The following is a 22,317-nucleotide window of genomic DNA, read 5'->3' on the forward strand; positions in this document are numbered from 1 at the left end:
AAAGATTTAAGCAATTTCGTCTCCAAACAGAGACTGAAATTACTTGACCTGGTAGAATTCCATAACCCACCTGCAGCTTTTGAGAGGTTGTAAAACATTTTTGGGGGGAATACTTTTGTTTTCAATGAAATTTTTGTTGTATTTCCTACCTTTACTCTCTGTGATATACTTGTTTTGATACACTGCAAATCAGTATGACTTAATTTTTTTTTCTATTTCCAAAATCAGTAATTTTTCTTTTTTCTCTTTTCTTTTTTAAGATTTATTTATTTATTTGAGAGAGAGATTGAAGAACAAGTGGGGGAGGGGCAGAGGGAGAGAATCTCTATCAGACTTCTTGCTGAACGTGGAGCCCTACAAGGCCTGGATAAGGTGGGGGTGGGAGGGTGGATGGGCCTTGATCTTATGACGCATGAAATCATGACCTGAGCTGAAACCAAGAGTTGGACGATTAACTGATTGTGCCACCCAGGAGCCCCCAGATCAGCAGTTTTTCTTAATTAACATGTCATGTGTTGGAGAAGAAGGATGGATTAGAAAATCTGAATTTGTCATACAACACTTGGATAGCTTTTTCTAAATAGTGTTTGTGATTTCCTATCAGTGGCCCTTCTGATGGTCATGTAAAAAAGTACTTAAGAATGGAAAAAGAATAAATTGTGGCTGTCTATAAAAATTGCTGGGGAAGCAGTCATCTTGTGACCTGTTGCACACCTGGGGATTGCCCAATCAGTGCCCTGGGCCTGGAGTATTCCCTAATAGGAAAGCTGGGTACTAAGCTATTGCTTGGCCCTAGATTCTTCTTCCTTATCAGGAGAAATCTTCCCTGTCCTGGATGCACAGTGAATTTCTTGTATTGCTTATCAAGTGTCTGTCATGTGGCACCTGGCCAACCCTATTCTTCTCCACTCTTCTGCAGCCTGAGAGGAGTCTGTGCAGTCCATTGTCCTGCATAGGCTGTTGGGAGAGACCCCTTGGCTATGAGAAACTGGCTCACAGTGCAGACACTGATCTTGCTTTATCTCTTCTTTTGGTGAGTAAAGCATTTTTCTGACTGGTGTCTTGTGTGTTGAGGTCTTTCCTGGGGATTCTGAACCCATAGAAGATGCAGTGGGCCAGTGTCTGTGGGTTCCTCTTTCTGGTGGTTGGCATTGTTGCGATCTGTGCCATCCTTCAAACAGTGGGAATCCTCACCTAAGATTGGTAGCTGATCATCCTGTTTGACAAAAATGAAACCTAGTTTTCTTTTTTTATTAAACAAAAAAAATCTCAGTCTAGGGACACGTGCATGGCTCAGTAGGTTAAGCGTCTACCTTTGCCTCAGGTCACGATCTCAGGCTCCTGGGATCGAGCCCCATGTCGGGCTCGCTACTCAGTAGAAAGTCTGCTTCTCCCTCTCCCTCTGCTGCTCCTCCTACTTGGCTCTCTCTCCCTCTCTTACTCTGTCAAATAAATAAATAAAATCTTAAAAAAAAATCTCAGTCTAGGAACTTCTAAAATAGTTATGAACACCTGGCAATAATGCCAAATGCACTTCAGAGGATCTCCTCACAAACGGGAAACATATTATTGAGAGATTTGTGATTAATTCTATTTATGTTAATACCAGTTTTAATACAGTTTGTATATTTAATCTCTGGTAGGAGTAAGGTTAAAGATGTCATGTGTGTGGTATGGCTATTGTCCTGGTTTCACATGATTTTTTTTGACTTTTAGGAAGTTAGTCACCATCACCACAATGGTTGCCGCTTCGTCTTTTAGAACTCATTGGACACACAGTCACCAACTATGTTTTCTAAGACATTTTGTGAATCTGTCCACTTTCTTCCATCACCAACAGCCATGCCCCATGGGTTTTCTCAAAATTTTCTCAATATCTTGATATTTTTAGTGGGATTGGTCTTAGGGGAGGGATCCAGAAGTTGTGCTAGTTCAGCCTCTTGATCTAGTGGGTATTCCCATCTACCTTACTTATCTTGTTTATTTTCTGGTTTTCCTACCCTGAGATCTTGGAGTACAGGGATTTTGTCAATTTTGTTCACTATTTTATCTGTAGGTCCTAGAACAGTGACTCTTTTACATTAAGTTCTTAATACTTACTGAAGAAACCTTTTTGAAAAATAATAAGTATTCCTTAATTTTAAAACGTCTATCCACTGAAAAAATGCAGCAAGGATCCTGCTCCTTGGAGATATTAGATATTTTCCTTTTGAGGGTGAGGGTGAGAGCAAGACAAGAATGCCAGCTCTCGTTGCAACAAAAACCAGTAACATCGCTTTAGAGCAGCAACTACTAACTACAAAATAACGCACCAGCCATTACTTACACGGGTTAATTTTTTATATCCATTAAATTGGCAGAGATTAAAAAATGCGTAATGTCAGGTGTTGGCAGGGATAGGGAGAAACGAGAACTTACAAGAACGCTGATGGGAGTATAAACTGGTACAGCCATCCTGGAGGGAGATCTGATACTACTCAAAGAAATGAAGCATGTAGATAAGTCCACAAGTGGAAACATCTGTCCATTGTAGGATATTTGTAGTAGCAAGGATTAGGATGTATTAAAAAGGTGGCTAAGTAAATGATGGTATATGCATATGATGGGATACAGAAGTCAGAAGTAATGAATTATGTTCACTCAATTACATGCAAAATGAACAGAAACCAAAAGCATAATGTTTAGTGAACACATAGGAAACAGTATGTAATTATTAGTACATTTAGTACTTAAATATCGCCTACATAAGATTATATTTTAAGTTTAAATAAACTAAGCCACACTCTACTTTTTGAGGAAACATGTATGTCTAAGGAAATATGTATCCAATATATTATAGCAAAAATAAAATGGGTGGGTTTTTTTGTTTTTGTTTTTGTTTTTTGTCCCGACATATGATAGCCACGTGTCATGAACTGGAGTGCATGATAATTAAATTCTACATATCAGGGGTTTAAAAAAAAGTGAGAAGATGGAGGGGTTTAAAAAAAAAATAAGAAGATGGAGATAGGGTTGGCAGCTTGGGTCTTAGAGGCAGTAGCAGGGTTCCCAGAATTTCTGCTCCTGGACTGCTGCATTGGCCTCTATACAGATTGGAAATGGAGATTTTCTAGGATTCAATGACTATAAAGTACTATTTTCGTAATGCTACTAGAGGTTGCAGACAAGGGAGCAGTCAGCCTGCTAGCTGGATGGTGTTGTGGATTTTTTTCATCTGAATTTTACTGTAATGCTACATTCCATTCAATTATAAGAACTAAAGAAAAACCTTCATATGGAGGTCTTAGAAGCTGAAAATATCCTGCCCATAGAGATTCATGCCAGGGATCGTGCTAGCCACCGGATATGAAAAATTGAGTAAGAATCACTGTCTTCAACAAGCTCACAGTCTAGTGGGACAGGCAGAAACATAAGTAGATCGTTAAAATAAGATGGTATATGCAATCATAGATACCAGTTGGAATTAAAAAACAATGTTTGATATTTAAAATTCAAACTTTCCATATCTGTCCATGAATGATATAAAGTGACTCATTGATACCCATATTCATGAACTTAAAGAGTACCCATAGATGAAGGGGCAGAAAATAAACTGTTGGTTCCCCCTTTTTTTTTATTATGTAAAACCAAATGTTTCCAAAATTTTCTAAGAAAAATAGCCTTATACATGATCAGAATGCAGATATAAACAGTATTCACTAAAATAAAATTTTAAAGTTTATATCTCAAATGCACCAGCCTAGGAGGCAAACCCATCACAGTCTTAGCACTTAAACTGTGTAATATGCAAATCATTTTCCCAGATGATTTTTTAATTTAAAGGTATGCAAGTTTAATTAAAAAAAAATAGCTCTGTATTGCTCTGTGTACTGGTAAATCTAAACTATTAGAATGGATATTGGGGTAAGAATTTTTAATTTGTTTTTTGTTCTTCAGCATGCCAGTTAAATTATTTTCACAGTTAATGACATTTTAAATACAGAATTCAATTTCTTCAAGTTTTGTTGATAGTATCAATGCTGGACGGGCAATACTTTCCTCCCCTTTGGCTTTGATTCATGCCAGTGTCTGAAAAGACAATCAGGCCCTTCATCTGCAAGCTGTGGCTCATTTATATTTGTAGGCACTTACCTCTTGCTTGGAAATGGAAAAAAAGCGATGTCACTATCTTTGGAAGACAGGGAAAATGCACACTATCTTTGCGAAGGGTACTGAGGTGTCCCAACCTTGGAAAGACTATATTCAACTAAAAGAAAGAGCCAGGTCCTTGCTTCTAAGATTGTGGTTTGCTAGAATTAGTACTGTAAGGAATAAAGCACTTTGTAATGAAAAACTCTGAGAGTTCTGTTTTATTTTAATTCTTAAATACTGTCGTTTGCCCCCTTCCCTCTGGGCCGCACATTCATACACACTGACCCACACGACCCTGGCAGGGTAGAGTGGGTTTATCATGTAAGCCCTGCTCATCTACCCTAGAAGAGTCCAGAGAGCACACCTTTCACCACCACTGTGGTGAACTTGTGAAGGGAGCCCCAGCATCCTGAAGTCTATAGTCACTCTTCCTTGTAATTCAGAAATTACAGTGGAAATTGCTACTGTTGAATTGGACAACTAAATGCAGTGGGGATAACTGAATCCTAGGGTGGCAGGGGCCATGTGGTGGCCCTTAATTGCTAAAGACCATGGGGGTGTGGTTAAGATAATGGCCAATAGAATCAAAGCAGTATTCAGAATAATCTTGACTTGCATAGACCTATGGTATTGGCTAGTTGATCATGGTGTCCCTAGCAGTGAAATGGATGGGCAGGCTACTAAACTCTTACTTAATCTGTTAAATGAGAGAGTTCTAGGTCAAGTGAATAGCAGTGTAACTGAATCATCAAAGCGGAGAGTCAGGAACCCTCAATCAGTTCTCAGGCTTGAGCCAGTTTATAGACCCAGAACCTCATAAATGAAGCAAAGGCCAGGACTCCTTGATGAAGGGCCCTGCTACATTGCCTAAATTTATATTGTTAATCTTTCTCCCAGTCTTCCTAAAGGATCCCATGGCCTTTTACCAGGGTTAGTGTGCATTGAAAAGAGAAAAAAAGAAAAGAGTCACACTTTTGGGGGCTGGCTGTGAACTAACATTAATTCCAGAAAATGGGAAGTGTCACTGTGGTCTACGAGTCAGAATTGAAGCTTAAGGAGGTGAGTGATGAATGGAATTTTAGCCCAGGCCCATTTCACAGTGGGTTCAGTGGGTTCCCAAACTGCTGTGGACTGAATATTTGTGTACTGCCCCCCCAGTCCAAATTCATATGTTGAAACCTAATGCCCAGTGTGATGGTATTGGGAGGTGGGGCTTTTGGGAGGTGCTTAGTTTGTGAGGGCGGAGCCCTCATAAATGGGATTAGTGCCCTTATAAAAAAGAGCCCCACAGAGCTCCCAAGCTCCTTCCACCATGTGAGGACATAGTAAGAAGGTACCATCTATCAACAAAAAACTGGGCTCTCAGCAGACATCGAATCTGCTGGCATCTTGATCTTGGACTCCCCAGACTTTAGAACTGTGAGAAATACACTTTTATTGTTTATAAGCCATCTAGTTTATGGTATTGTTACTATAGGAGCTTGAAGGGACTAAGACACAAACCCATCCTGTGGTTATTCCCTTAGTTCTGGAATGTATAATTGAAAAAGACACACTCAGGAACTGACAGAATTCTACTGTGGCCTTTAAAAATATGTATCTTGGTCTTTTTGGACTGCCATAATAAAATACCATAGACTGGGTGACTTAAACAACAGAAATTAATTTTCTTACAGTTCTGGAGGCTAGATATCTGAGATCAGCGTGCCAGCATGGTTGGGTTTGTTGAGGGCTCTCTTTATAGCTTTCAGATGGCCACCTTCTTGCTATATTCCCATGTGACTTTTCCTAAGTGCATACATGCAGAGAGAATGAACAAGCAAGCTCTCTGATATCTTTTCTTATAAGGACACTAATACTATCATGGAGGTCTCACCCTTATGATCCAATCAGTCCAACCCTATTTACCTCTCAGAGGCCCCATCTTCAAATATCACCACATTTGGGTTAGAATTTCAACATATGTTTCAGTTATATGTTGACATATCCCACTCCTGGGTCCCTGAAATTCATCCTTCTCACATGAAAAATGCATTCATTACATCCCCCAAACTGCAACATATATATACATTTATATATGCATATATATATATAAATTATAAAAAGAGATTTACCATAAGGGATTAGCTAGCCTGATTTTAGAGGCTGAGAAGTCCAATATGTGCAGTTAACAAGCAGGAGACTTAAGAGGGTTGATGGTAAAGTTCCAGTGTGAGTCCAAAGCCTAAGAGCAGGAGAGCCAATGGTGTAAGTTCTAGTCCAAATCTAAGACCAAAGGCAGAAGACCGATGTCCTAGTTTGAAGACATTCAGGCAGAGGCAAGAATTCTCTCTTACTCAGCCTTTATTAGTCTATTGAGGTCTCCAACTGATTAGATGAGGCCCACCCACAGTGGGAAGAGCAACCTGCTATACTCAGTCTTCTGATTCAAATGTTAATCTCAGTCAGAAACATTGTCACAGACACATCCAGAAATTATGTTTAACCAAATACCTTGACACCCCATAATCCAGTCAAATTGACACATAAATTAACCATTACAAACCCACCCCCTTTTAACTTGGTGCTCATACACATATCCTTAAAATATGCTTAATCTCCAAATAAACACAATAACAAGACTGTAGTTCCTGTATAACTGCAAATGCACGAACTCCTTCCCCAATAGAAGAGATAAAGACTTTGAGTGATGTTTATACTTACTCTTGATATCCCATAACTTAAATCTCTGATGTACAATTGACAGTACTTAAATACCATGATATAAACTCAAGAGATCTTATAATACAATACAGTATCACTTATTTGTGTTTAGGACAGTATAAACATGCCAATGAAATATCCCTTGTCTCAAAAACTAGGGGGATGGAAAATGGTACTCAGAATACTGGTTGACCTATTAAGTTCTGATTAATGCACTAGAAGAAAATTTATTTATAGTATGCTTTCTTCCAGAAGGAATTGCATGTTGGGAACAAGGGTATGTAAAACATGACAAATTGGAAAAATAGAAAAAAGAGTGAGGTAAAATGGAGCTAGGAATAAGGTTCTAATTGATAACATGGCACACCAAGGGGGCAGGGTGTTGAGCACACATTTTTTCCTAAGCTTTCTTTATCAAAATCTGGTTCACAGCTTTCATGAAACAGACATTCTTGGCACTAGGTCAGATATAATTTTCTGAGTGATAAATGAATTAAAATGAGTTAAATTAGTTATTTGATGGTTTAACTAATTTGATTCAATCTTTCACTTTTTAAGTAATTTTTATGATGTTCTGGTAGAGTGAGAAAAAGCCTGGCTTCTGGAGCCAAATTTACTTGGTCTTTGCTCTTTTATTTGTTAGTTGTGTGGTCTTAGGCTGGTTACTTAACCTTTCTGGGTCTTACTTGCCCCATTTGTATGTAGATGTAGTAATACCTTTCTTATATGAGGTTAAAGTATATATAAGTCTCCTTATATTATACTTAATCCCCCTTTTCTTTCATCTTAGAGAATGTGGTATTTAGTTATAATGCAAACAAATTAATTCTCTGTGAAAACCTGTAAGTGGGGCACAGATTGCAAAATTGTTGGATCAGGTAGTATTAACACCATCTGACTTGTGCTGAATGCATGCTTAGGACAAAATAACTCCTTGTTTACAAATACACACATTCAAAGATATATAATTCCATGTATGTGCGCACACACACACACACACACACAGAGCCAGCCCACAATAGTTTATGTGAAAGTCAGTTTTTACATATTTGATTCTTTAACATTCTGGCTGATGTTCCCATTTTCTGAAGTATGAATCCTTAGATACATATGTCTTAGATATTGTAGTCTCAAGAAAGTAGCTCTGTACAACCTTGCAGTGAGGTGAAGAACATTCTGTAGTGTATTTGTGTGCTACAGGCTTCAGAGAGTTTTTCCTTTAGAACTGTCATGAAATAATTTTTGCATGGAGTTGAAAATTAATAGGTTGTTTATTTAAGAAGCGTTATTATCTGCTTGCAAGACCTCAGTCCACTGTATTTTCTCACACCTATCCCTCCACCTTCCTTCACATTTTTATCTAGGTGAATTAGGGTTCAAATTAGCATCCCAGAAACATCTGTGGGGACAAGAAGTCACAAAAGCATTCACATGATGTTTGGGTGGATGCCCTTGACATAGGAGTGGTGGAATTAAGTGAATTATCTGATTATATTAAAAAAATCTCAAGTCTCTTCCAATCCAAGATGGTGGAGCCATATCCTCCTGCCATTATGATTGCCTTTCTGAGTATCCACCCTTACCCTTGGTGGTAGTTGGCCTAATTTGATATATGCTAGGAATGGCTCTAATAATTGTTATGGGATGTATCTATTAGGGTCAACTTGAACACCAGACTACAGTTTGTTGGACTCTAACCACTGATGAAGTATCTTAAATGAAGCCTGCTCTGATTATTCTGTGATATTTGGGCTCATGTTTTGGCTTATTTTTCTGTACGTTTCAAAACACTATGACATTGATGTATTGCCTCAAAATGGTAAAAAAGGGTATCAGATACTGTGCTGAATGTGTCAGTTTGAAAATATCACAATATTCCCATATTTTGTAAAAACCAGCAGAAGAGTAAACTACAGAAGAAGTGATTCAAAAAATGTCTTTTAATAAAAGTTTAAAGTCTTCAAAATATATTTGCCCCTGGAGCAAACTTTTTTCATTTAATATTGTGTCTGTTAATTAGTGCTTCAAATTTGCAAATTCTTTATTGGTTTATATCAATGTAATACCCAAAGCTCATCTCATTGCCAGATTTGAATGAAATATGATCCTGTTTATTCTATTAAAATGAAGGCTTGAAATTGTTACCCAAATGCCACAGGAATTCTTGCCATTTTCTCATCAAATTCCTCATCAGATTTTTTGTTAAAGTCACATTGTTTTAGATTTTGTGCCTTGGCATTTAAATGAAATTCAATGTGCCCCACTGGAGGAAACATCTGTAGGGACATATTATGTACAATATCCATTCCAATCAAGCAGGAGTGTACTGAGTGCCTGAATGAGGAGCTTATTCTTGCTTCACTTTCCTCTGATGTGGCTATTGAGAAGATCTATAAGAGAGGGAACATTTATAAAAATTAAACCAGTGGAGCACAGTATTTTAAATGCTGAAATCAAATACTTTTTAAAGGCACAATATCAGTTTCAGTGAATGGATTCCTGCATCTTTCTTTTGATGTAACAGACCATATATATATATATATGGCATCTGATCCAGACTGGCCAGCTTAGAGAGTAATTAGGTGATGATGATTTTCAAGGTCCATGTGCCCCAGTAAGCTCGTGTTTACTTGATTTCAACAACCTACCATGTCCCTCAATAGCCAGCCTTAGTTCACACATTCTGTATAACCTTTTATGTTTGAATCTGACACAAAACACCTATAGCTAGTGCTGTGTCAAAGTGGTCAAGGGATGGGGACAGTTCCTATTCTATCTATAGAGCCATGCATCAATGGAAAATTTCCAAAATGATTCTTGGGAAGTGATCAGAACATGATGTCTAGAACTCCTATAAAATGGGGATAATTATTACACTGACCCCATAGGGCTTTAAGGTATATGGGGATCAAAATCAAAGTAGGTGTGCTAAGCACTTACCATGATGGTAAATGCCTGGTAAATATTAACTATTATTATTACTTCAGAGATGACTTCATAGAAGAGATAGGATTGGAATTGGATGGAGTTTCATCAGCCTCAGATTTAGGCATTCACATACGAGGAATAGCTTGCACGATGGTGTGAATGTAGGGAAGCAGGACGTGTGCCAAGAGAGGGTCACTAGACCAGTTTAGTTTTTGCTGAAGGCTTATAGTTATTGTCAACATCAAGTACACAGCCTATTAATGTATAAGCCACTGAACGACATGCCTGAATACAAAGAGAGCTGTGTAGTTTCAACCTAGACAATGCTCTATTAGGTGTGTTGTACATAAAAGAGATATTTCATTTCTAGGTACTTCAGTGTATAATTAAGTAACTGAAACACTGTATCGTAAACAACATGAACCATTCAGCAACCTCCTGTCAAAATGCACTTAGATTCCTGTTGGAAGACAGAGCTGCTTCTAAAAGAAATAACTCAATCTCCCAGTAAATACCAAAGTGAACCATTCTCTCATCTTTTCACTGCTTTGGTCCCTGCTTACCTTTGCTATAGTTATGACTTGTATTATGGCATGAATATGGAATTATGTCTTTACAGGTAAGAGGCAGATCATGTGACACATTATAAAGTGTAAATTGTAATTCTCATTTCTTTCCTGCCTCTCACAATTTCTTTCAAATCCAGGGCCGGCTTTGTAGGGCTGGTTTTTGTTCATTCTGTTCATTCAACTCCAAAAACTCTTGCATGGTAAAATTTAGACAATGCTGGGTTATATAAAATTATATGGGTTTCCTAACTTTAGGACTTACTGGAGTTCTTAATATGTTAATGAACATTTTAAAACTGTAAGAATAGGATGCAGTCTGCATGGTTTCTGACACTCATTTGGCATGGAACCCCTTTTCTATGTAACATGCCAGAGCCTCTGCTTTTTGGAATACCTTTTGGAATATGATGCTCAGTCTTATGGTCTTAGAGTTGATGGGATATTTATTTAACAGTGATGGATGCGAGTATGTTCTAGAAATGAACAATGTATTTTAAAATTATTTCAATTTAGTGGGAGTATAATACTTTACTTACATGACTTGATTCACTCAAAAAAATAAAGCATTTCCACTAGACTTGTGAACTCCTTAACAGTAAGATAATTTATCATTCATCTTTGGAGCCTCAATATCATTCATAACCACTCTTTCCGCGGGAAATACTCTTTATAGAATGTGGATGGCCAGCAGCCATTTTATTTTCTCTGCTACATAGAAGCTTGTCTAAGAGAAGAGGAAGAGGAAAAAGAGGAAAAGAAGGAAAAGGAGGTAGATGACACTGTTTTAGCTCCTGGATTTAGCTATACTTGAAGCCAGTATACTCCAGACTTTTAATTTATGTGAACTTATTAAATTTCTTTTTACACTTAGGCTAAGTTTTTTATACTTGAACTGATTTTTTTTTACTTATAACCAAAAGTGTCCTTATATATCAGCATTGCAGTCAACAGATTCCAAATTATGAAATTGGTTAAGCAGAGGCAAGATGTCGCAAGCAGTGTGAGGATTCTCCCATGCATGACTAATGTGAGTGGAGCAGGCTGAGAGTTGACAACTCAATCCTATTCTATTATTACTGTCATAATCCCGATTATTTTTCCAGATAACAAAGTGCCCAGCTCAAAAACTCACTTGCTTCCTTTTTTGTTTGGGGGTGGCAACATGATGCAGTTTGGTACAGTGAGATATACATAGAAATGTCAGCATTGGACACTCAGGGAGGTTCCTTGGGTGAGAGCCAGGCTCATCTGGCATGTGCCTTTCACCTTGCCCTTCCCCCTTCCTCCTGTCCGTGCCAGCATCATAGTGTCTGAGACTACACAGACTGAGTCTGTACCCCAAGCATGTGGCAAAGCAGAGATGCAAGGCATTGTACCAATGCCACTGTGACACTGACACACCAGCCCAGGATTTTCAGCGTTCCGACCTCTTATTGTGTGAAAACAAACAAACAGGTCTCTATTTGCCATCCTAAGTTCAGTTTTCTGTTATGTGTCGTTGAACCTGCTTTGGAAATGATATCAGCAAGGAAGCTACCTACACTGTTGCCAATGTGTCTTGGGACAATTGAAAGCCTACCATGCCTGGGGCATTAGAGGAAGAAGGTGTAGACAGTGTTGGGTAACTGGAGGTGGTTGACGACTTCTTGCAGTCTTTTGTAGGTCCTCTAAGAAAGTCCTTCAGTCCAAGCCAGTCCTCATAGACACTCTGACCAGAAAAAGTCAGGTAATTTTGTGTCTTGTAGATGAAATCCAATGATGCAGTTAGTACAGTGCCAGCCCACCACAAAAATTAGTTGGATGAAAAATGGACATTTAGGGTGAGGAGCACTGAAAACAAACTTTGATGAATTCAGGAATTTAATTGACTCAGCCTTGGGCTTGCAAGTGGGGTGTTTTGATATGTTAGGTTGATTAAATAGCTCTATCACAATATTGCTCAATTATATGTCATGCTCATTATTGAGTCTATTATTTCATACAATTTAAAAAACTTTCTGTTCAAATAATGAGTCATGGAACATTGCATCAAAAACTGGGGTTGTACTGTATGGTGACTAATATAACAAAATAAAAATTATAAAAAAACCCCAAAAAACCAAAAAACTTTCTGTTGTTTTTGTCCTAATTTGGTAGTATGATATTTAAAAAATTCTATGCATAATGCAGTGGCAAAAAGCATAGACTCTGAGGGAAGTTCCTTGAATTTGAATCCCAGATAAACCCCTTATCTTGCCATTTGATCTTGGGCAAATTACTGAACCTCTTTGTGCCTTAGTTTCCTCATCTGTAAAAAGGGGATAATAATTGTACCTGCCTTATGGAGTTGTTACGAGGCTTGAAAGTGTTAACACGTTAAGCCCTTAGCATGTGCCTAACTTTAGTAAGCACTAAATATCAACTATTATTTTTTTTTAGTATTATAATAGCTGAAAAAAGTTTTTAGACTTGACTTTGAATTTAAAATGTAAAATTGTATTTTACAAAGTTTCATGGTTTCATGGTTTCATATTTGGAGTACCTGATGAAGGTGTTTCTCGAGACGGTAGGCTAGGAAAAAAAAATTGTTTGAGGGCCTAAATTGTCTATGTGTCCTGCTTTTGGGATTTATCCCCTCATGTGTCCTCGGTAATTTCTGTACAGGGGCTTAGGAAAGGTGACAGGTTTCACACAGAGGGAAACACAGAGAGATGGTATTTGTTTCTTGCAGCCCTTGTATTTCAGGGCATGCTAATAAAATTTGTTTCCTGGATGAAAGAATCTGGTAGCTTTGGGGTCTGCAGGAAACGCCCCTCCATCTAAGTGGACCTGCACTTCCCTCTATAGGCAAGCAGGTGTGTAAGCGTACCTCTCTACATAGCCACCTGCAGGGTGTGCACTGGTGGAAATTCTGACTTGGCTGTCATAATGGCCCTTTCCAGGTAAGGGCATCTCTTACATGAGAAGCATGCTTCATCTAGATGAAAACACACTCCAGGACTGATCAAGGTCAGAGATGGAAAATTACCCTGTTCTCCTATGACCTCTCTTCTGCTGTAGCCCCTTCAGTTTTCTTATTTCTTCCGTCTTAAAGATATATTGAAATCAAATTCAGTTTTTCTTTTGTTCTGTGTAGTTGGGGCTGACAGGGGTCCAGACATTTTATATCTCTACTAAGTGTTATTTTTTTTTTCATCCAATAATAGTAATACGCCGGTTAGGATTATTCACTAACACATCCAATCATAGAGCAATGATATTGAGAAATTAATGAAACTATGTTTCCACAGTGCTTTTACTGCCTATAGTATTGCCTATTTTCTTTGCCTATCTGTTCAGTTCACACTATTTAGATACTCCTTTTTGGGTAGAACATCCAAATACATCTTAAATGTTGGCCTTCAAAGTATTCAGCTAATGATCAAGATTAGTAGTCAGAGTGATATTTATTCATTTATTTAGGATTTATTTATTTATTTTTAGAGAGGAGAGGGCAGGGGGAAAGGGAGAGAGACTCTTCAGCAGACTCTGAGCTGAGCACGGAGCCCGATGCAGGGCTCCATCTCAAGACCCTGAGATGGCTATCTGAACTGAAACCAAGAGTCAGATGCTTAGCCAACTGCACCACCCAGGTCCCCACAGCGTGATATTTAAGTACTAATTAAATATACATACATGTGAATATATTTGAATGCACGTGGTTGAAATTAGTTGTCTTTGACACCCCTTATGGCACCAGAGATAGTGGCCTGGCTTGTCAGGGTTGGGCTTCCACAATTATGTCTGCAGACAGAATAGCTCTCACCTCTGGGCCGGATATTCATAATTGAGCCACTCGTAGGGCTACTAAGGACTTCATCGGAAGGTAACAGATATTTGAGGAAAATGATTTCTTTTGTAACTCCTGGATGAATAAAAAAGTATCCACTTAGGTAAAAATATTTTAAGGAGGAAAATTCAAACAGGTAAGATCTTTTTATCATGGAGGTGAGCTGGTGTTAGTTCTTGTTGACTCGTATGAGGTCATGGCTTTGACAATGTGTCGCTCATCTCTTTTTGATGAAGATTCTTTGATGTGGGTTTCAAAATATTTCCAACCTTGAAGATTAGTAGCTTTAGAGGCATGAGACTTTGTTTTTCAAGGAAGCACAGGTACCGTTATCTTCTTAGGAATAGTTTCTCCATATCAAAAGTATTTCCTACTCTATTGCTTCTTACTGTAAAAAATAATAATTTACGTTACACCAACCAATGACATGGGTCAGTGATAAACATGACCATAGATAGCATTTAGGTAGGTTTAATATCATTTACGTGAAAATCAAGTTATGGCTGGGCTTTCCTTCTTTTCTTTTTCTTTCTTTCTCTCTCTTTCTTTCTTTCTTTCTTTCTTTCTTTCTTTCTTTCTTTCTTTCCCTTTTACTGGAAACAATTGATAACATTGCTTTGAAAGAAATTAATATAAAGGATTAATTAGCAAAATCTAATATCCAATAAATGTAGTCTGGAAAAAAATTTCATGGGTAGCTGATTGTAACATTAAATGGAGGTAGAAAGGTAGAGGAACAGATAATGTTGTTGAGTCAGATTTTTCTTCTCCTTTTATTCACACCGTCATTGAAAGAGCAATCGAAGGAGAGCCATGAACTAGGAAGACTTAGGTCCTCATGAGAAACAAATTGGAGGCGTTAGGTAGCATCATAAAATAGCCATTTAGTGCATTGACTTCGTGTATTTAAAGATTATGAGATTTTACAGTAGTTGGGTTATAAAATATCAATTTAGAGCAACAGCAAATTTCCTGATATTCATTTCAGTTTATAGGCAATTCCTGTTCTGACACAAATGTATGGGCTTGGGTGACCAAGTTCTCTGGGCCAGTGCTGCNATCAGCGGTCTAAAATTTCCCTCTTTAGTCAAGCCATTTGTATTGTAGGAAGCTTTAAAATAGTTCCATTATTTACTGGAGCTCTCACAGTTTTTTCCTTTATAGCTCCTAGGCCAGCAAGGAGAAGGGGACTATCAAGGATGCTGAGTTTACATGATCCCACTTTGGGGGCTTTATGTAGCCTCTGAATCCTATACATCACTAATTGTGATAACTAAAAATAAAGTGTGACTAAAAGAATACTGCCATTATGAACCACTTGCTATGTTAATATTCAGATGAAGAGTCTTCTTGGTTCATATCTCATTGTAAAATTAGGATTTTTTTTCTTTCCTTAAAGATGTATGCTTATTGAATGTATTTAAATTACTAGCTAATTTTTTCAGGGGGAAAAACCCTGAGGCAAGTGTAAAACCAGTAGCTACAGAAAGCTGGAGAATCAGATGTCTGCTGGGCAAATTGACAGAACTCATTAATCTTCGATGCAGTGTGCTATAGAGTCTGTCCTTTCACGCACCTGCCCAAGCCGAAAGTAATTACACGACGGTACTATTAATACTGAAGAGCTTGAGTGGGGAGAGGGTTATCTTCTCTTCTTAGTAATTGATTGCCAGCTGATTAGTGGACAACATTTTTCTTGCAGCATAATTGCCTTTGTGCTATTGTAGCCTCTCTGACCTGGGTTTAGGTCATCTCACTGATTTTGAGGCCCTGGCAATAGCATCACAGCCCTGAGAGTAATGAACTGGAACTCAATCACTGCAAATTCCCCAAACAGTAGATGCCTAGTTAAATGTATTTCAATGATATCCTGAATAACAGCAATCATACCAAAGATCACATTTTTTTTTCCTTCTGGGAAAACTATAGAATTCCATTTGGAAAAGTGTGTATTTGAGAAGGAATAAATGGAAATCATGATTTGTGCCTTTTCACCTTTAATGGCTGTGATGGATCCATCAGAAACTAGTTCTGTGGGATTTGTGTTTTTGTCGTTATTAATTCTCTATTTATTAAAAAGGGTCCTGCAGCTTTACAACCTCAGCTCAGGCATGGCCCTCGAGAGAGACCACGAGGCCAACCTGGCAGCCCCTCCATCACACCAACACTAAGCTCACACATTTGGCTGCACCCTGTGCAGGCTGTGGGCATCCCCTGATCTCAGGGTAGGCAGAGGAGGTTTTGGGGATGGACGGGCACAAATCTCAAGATTCACAGAACATGGCAGGCACACCTGATTGGCATGGCAGTAAATCATCCTGTACAGCTTTAAGAACAGTTGTGACACAGTAGAGTTCAAGTCCAGGAGAACTGGATGGTAATTGAATACAAAGGTTACTGGCCTCATCCATGGCCTGCTGGGATAGACCTTGTTTGAGCTCTGCCTAAATTCTGTCACCTGGGCAGGTGACAACCCAGAGGGCCAGGAAGAGCTGAGGGTGTTGCCAGAGCATCTGAGTTTGTTGGCACTCTCTGATGATCCTGGTGCTGGCTTTCTCCAAACCTAGCTGAAATGCTGCTGGAGTCCCTGTGTCCCACTCCTGCCCTCAGGCCCAATCAGAAGCAGAGAATATTGGCTACACTTATCCTGGTTCAAGCTGGGACTGACTTCTTCCACCTGCAGCACAATGAACATGGACGAGCCCTTCTGGGAACATAAAGCTGCTAATGAGAGCTACCCCTCAGCCTGCCCAGCCAGCCCCTCACTGGCATCAGGGGAACCTAAGGCAGTTCTGTGGGATTTTTAAGGACCTTGCGGATAAGTGCTGGTGATATTCTTAGCTAACATTTTGGCCTTGTATTTAGGACAGCTGAAAACAAATTTGAGCCCAAGCAGAGAATTAGATTTTAATGCCATCTTATTGCATGGTAGCCATAAATATCAAATAATGACCTCTTTCTTATCATAAAAATATTTGATTATGTGCCTTTATGCCCTGTATAAGGTGCCAGGCTAAGAAGGGGAAAAGTGGGAAGTATCTGTTTTAAATCTATGCATGTAATAGTTCAGCAAATTGGAAGTGAATGAATAGTGTAGGCTTTCCATCTAAATGTCAGTGATGCCAACAGGATTTCGTTTGGTTCCCATGGGTAACCTTCACATTTATGTGGCTAGAAGTAAAAATATAACAATCCACTGCCTAACTTTAACAGCATTAAGCAGCAAAGCTCTAAACTTTTAAAGGTGAAAATGCTACCATATGGAAGAGAATTTAGTAGTCATTAAAATGAGTTTTGTGTTCTCAGAGTAGGCGGTCAGCATTTTCCTGATGTGAAAATTGAGATACAAAGAGGATCCTTGTAATGCCAACCATCTCCATTTCTTTTAGCCAAATCTTGCAATGCAAAAGCTGGGTATACTCAACATTATTTGCCCATATTTCTAATCAGGATCACTAACCCAGAAAAGCAGCGTTTCAAATTTAGCTAGTCATTTAGCAGCATTACTACATTTACATTTCAAGTCTCAAAGAGGTACAAGGAAGCTGGGTACTAGAGCACACTATCCTAAACCAAGGGTGCGGTATTGGCTACAAGCAGCGAACTTATTCTCAACTGTTGTCATTTGTGAATGCTTACATGTTGAGTGTTCTTGTTTAGTTTTGAGGAGTTTTATGACTATTATTAGTCCTAACATAACAGGAGAAGCAATGTTGCAAAGTCTAGTCAGGAAAGGTATAGGTTATGATGCAGAGTTGAGATAATTAAAAAGTGGGAAGGAATAAGACAATAACTGTAATTCATTGTGAATTAGTCATTTGACAGCAAGAAAATTCTGAAATACAGAGTGAGTCAGCCATAATGTGAAAAGTACAGCATGTGTATATTCCACTAATAAGAGATGAAAAAATGTGATTGATGGCAAATATTTCGAGTGTGTGGCTAGAAGATCAAAGTAAATACTAAGTGCATATTAGCTTAATGTAAATTTAGTGGAAGGTTAAGAATTTGAGAACCTAAAAGCTAAACATAATGTACCACTGATGAAACTTTCATCTAGCCCCCGATGGAACGTATTCCAATCTGCACAACATCAAAGTGAGTGGTTAGTCCATTGAAGATGGAACTGTAACTGCTGAGGAGAGTTCCCTATTACCTTTGCTGTGATTATCATGAAGAGGGTTATTTGCTTCAGTAGACCTTCAGTGTAGATGAAATTCATCTATTTTAGAAAAAGATGCCTGATAAAATGATGTAAACAAGGTTTTAAGCTATGATGGGGCAACTCCCTCTCCTATTTGATGGAAATGATATGAAACTGTAGTTGAAACCCCTCATGCTTTTTATGCAGGCTATCCAAGGTCCCTTCAGAATATTGCTGAAGATCTATTTGTTATTTAAAAAGCTAAGCCAAGAGTCTAAGTTATACTCACTACTTTTGAAGATTGTTTTTTTTCCCCACCATATCATTCCTGAGATTAAAAGACATTGTAACATAAATATGCTACTTATTTAAAAACTTCTTTATCCTGGTAATGCTCACAGACATTGACTTTTTTCCATTTTTCATTTAATGATCATCATTCTAATGTCTTCGTTGTTTACCGATGACCAAATTCTATCTTAATTCCGTAACCAGTGGGCTAGGGTTTCATTTACTTTTGATTTAAGAAAGGTTATCTAAGAGTCATGGTTAAAAATGACTAAGTTAAGGCATTTTTAAAATTTCTTTCCCTCAAAATCTACCAATTAAAATTATAAGAATGTTACCAGAAAAAGAAACACTCCATATAAAAGAAATAAAGTGTCAGCTACATCTGACCTCTTGTGTAAATAAGCATACCTACCTAGTGTGGTCTGAATGGGAGATGGTGAGGAGGCTGAGAATCCATGAATGCCATCTTGAACCTGGAGCAGATCCTATATTTCCCTAAAACTAAGTGTCTTTGATCTGAAAGAATCATATCTAAGGATCATTTTTCACTGGAGATGAAATATTAGGATGTGGGTGGGCCAAGAAAAAAGAGGGAAATAGCTCTGTAGAAATTTAGTTTAATATCACAGAACTTCAAGTTGGTATTTAGGAGCCAACATGTCAACAAACCATCTTATTCTTTATTTTAAAATCATCTGTCCTAAAGAGGTGGTGCTATAGGTGAAGGAGAGATGGTGCAAGTTGTGGTAAAGGGGATGCTTTATAGTTTAAGGAGCCAGCAGAGTCTGAACATGGACATTTTAATTGTGCAACGAGCAGACCAACCCTAATATCTTTTCATTATAGGCATCACATTAACATATTCCTTAAAATACTGCTGAAAAGGTGCTATTTTTTTTTTTTTGCAAAGTGTGTTCAGTTGCAGCAAGAATTCCCTTGGCTTATCCCTAGCCACACCATTTTCCCCAGGCAGTAACAGACTTGTTAAGAGGAGTGTTTGAGACACATATCCCAGCAGTTTGAGTCTGCTTTGACTTAACTCTCTTTTCATGCCTTCACACATTCTTCCATAAATAGCCAGCTACATTTTAAGATGAGTAATAATCACAGAAGAACTAGCATGGACCTACATACATAAACTACAGAATAAGAGAGAAAAATAACATGATTGGAGGGCAAATGAAAAACATACTGCAGGAATAATTAAATAGGAAAAGGCAAAAATTTCAGCCTTAAGAAAATGCAAGCTACTGATTTCTCTTTGAAAAGAGCTCATAGAAAAAATAAAAACTGGTGATGTGAAAAGAGAACTTGCAGTGTTCAGGAAAGAAATGGATGAGAAAGTAAAAACACTGCAAGGATAAAGCCATATGAAAAAAAATGAGTAAACATGACTGAAAATACAACTCTAGTTATTGAAGTAGAGACTATAAAAAATGGGACAGAAAAAAATTTAATATATAAAATATATATAATATGTAATATATAAAATATATTTATATATTTAAAATATATAAAATAATATATAAAATAATATAATAGTGGATAAGTTTCCTGAGATAAATACCTGGGTACATAGATAAACAGGATTTATTCTGTCCTAGAGAACAGTTGTTATAGAACTATCTGCACAAAAATATATCCTAAAAAACTTCAGGGGTAAAGAGAATCTTTTCTGTCAAGAGAGGAAAAATTATAAAACAAAAATGCATACAACATGATATTAGGCTAGCTTCAGTCTTTTGACAGTAATGGCCAATGCCAGAAGGGAGTGGGCAATATCTATAAATTTGTGAAGGAAATAAAATATTATCAAGGAATTTTATACCCAACCATCTTATCCTTCAAGCTTAAAGTTAAAGCATTCTTAATATGCAAGAACTCAGGGAACAAAACACTCATGAGTCTTTCTTGAAAAAATATTGGGTAATTGCAGCCAATCAAACATAGATCAAAATTAAAACTCATGAATAAAGAAACCATAGTGAAAAGGACTGCTCTTAAGGTTTGAAAAATAAGAAAGAATAACTGAAAAAGTCTTGGGAATATTGATTGGAGAATAAAATGTAAATGTTATAACCTATGATATAGTAAAATGAATAATTAATAAAATTTGGTGATATAGGGGGAGGAATTGGAAGAAGTGGGAATATACTAGTTTCTTCTTTTTCATATTAAGGACAATAGAGACTAATCAGAAGCACAGCTTTTTAAAAACTGCTGCTAACATTTCAATATTTTTCATAATCTCTTCATTGAATGGTGCTGGAAAATTGGACAGCTATATGCAAAAGAAACTGGACCACTTTCTTACACTGTACCCAGAAATAAACTCACAATAGATTAAAGACCCTAAAGTGAGTCTTAAAACCATAAAATCCTAGAAGAAAACAGTCAGTAATCTTTTTGACATTGGCTATAGATACATTTTTCTAAATATGTCTCCTCAGACAAGGGAAACAAAGACAAAATTAAATTATTGGGATTACACCCAAATAAAAAGCTTCTGTACAGCAAAGGAAACTACCAACAAAATAAAAGGGCGACCTACTGGATGGGAGAAGATATTTACAAATAATGTATCCAATAAGAAGTTAATATCCAAAATATATAAAGAATTGTTTCAACTTCACACCAGGAAAACCCAAGTAATCTAATTAAAAAATGGACAGAGAACATGAATAGACATTTTTCTGAAGAAGACATATGGATGCCCAGCTGATACATGAAAAGATGCTCAATGTTACTAATCATCAGGGAAGTGCAAATCCAAACCAATGAGATGTCCCCTCACCCCTGTAAGAATGGCTAAAATCAAAAAGACAAGAAATGACGTGTTGTGGAGAGTCCTTAGTATGGAGGCTGTGGAGAAAAAGGAACCCTTGTGCACTTTTGGTGGGAATGCAAACTGGTGCACTTCAGATAACAGTACAGAGGTCCTCAAAAAATTAAAAATAGAAACCCCATATAACCCAATAATGCCATTACTGGCTATTTACCCAGGGAAAATGAAAACACTAATTCAAAAAAGATATATGCACCCCTATGTTTATTGCAGCGTTATTTAAATAACCAAGACATGGAAGCAACCCAAATGTCTTTTGATACGTGGATGGATAAAGGAGATGTGGTGTATACATATACAATGGAATATTGCTCAGCCATAAAAAAAGAATGAGATCTTGCCTTTGCAACATGGATAGAACCTAGAGGGTATTATGTTCAGCGAGGTAAGTCAGACAGAGAAGACAACTTGTCATTCTAGGTGGCTAGTAGATTTTTAAAAAATACTTCTCTTGCTCCAAACATGTTTTTGTTTTGTTTTGGTTTTTGTTTTTTGGTATCCCTTCTATGGAATTGTTTCTATAGTCACACAGGATAATTAGTTGTATAACTTACAGTCATTTATTTTATTTTTGAAACCTAAAACATTGTTTTTAAATCAATACCTTTAGCTTGATTGCCTTCTTATTTATCCTCACACACACATCCCACTGTGTTTTAGTTGTTTTAAATATATATACATCCAAAGGACAAAGTTTTGCCAGCTTTGCAGATATTCAAATGAATTATTTCAGAGGGGGAGTGGGAAAAAGTTAGTTAATCCTTAAGGCTATAAATAATTCTCTCATTTGTGGGCTTTTTTGAGAGATGAAGTTGAATTAATACTTTAACTATTGTTACTCTTTACTATTGTAAAGCCCAAATGCTGTGAAACTGATTTTTTCCTCACAATTATCATG

The sequence above is a fragment of the Ursus maritimus genome, unplaced genomic scaffold, assembly GCF_017311325.1.
Source record: "Ursus maritimus isolate PB19 unplaced genomic scaffold, ASM1731132v1 scaffold_12, whole genome shotgun sequence".
Lineage (NCBI taxonomy): Eukaryota > Metazoa > Chordata > Mammalia > Carnivora > Ursidae > Ursus > Ursus maritimus.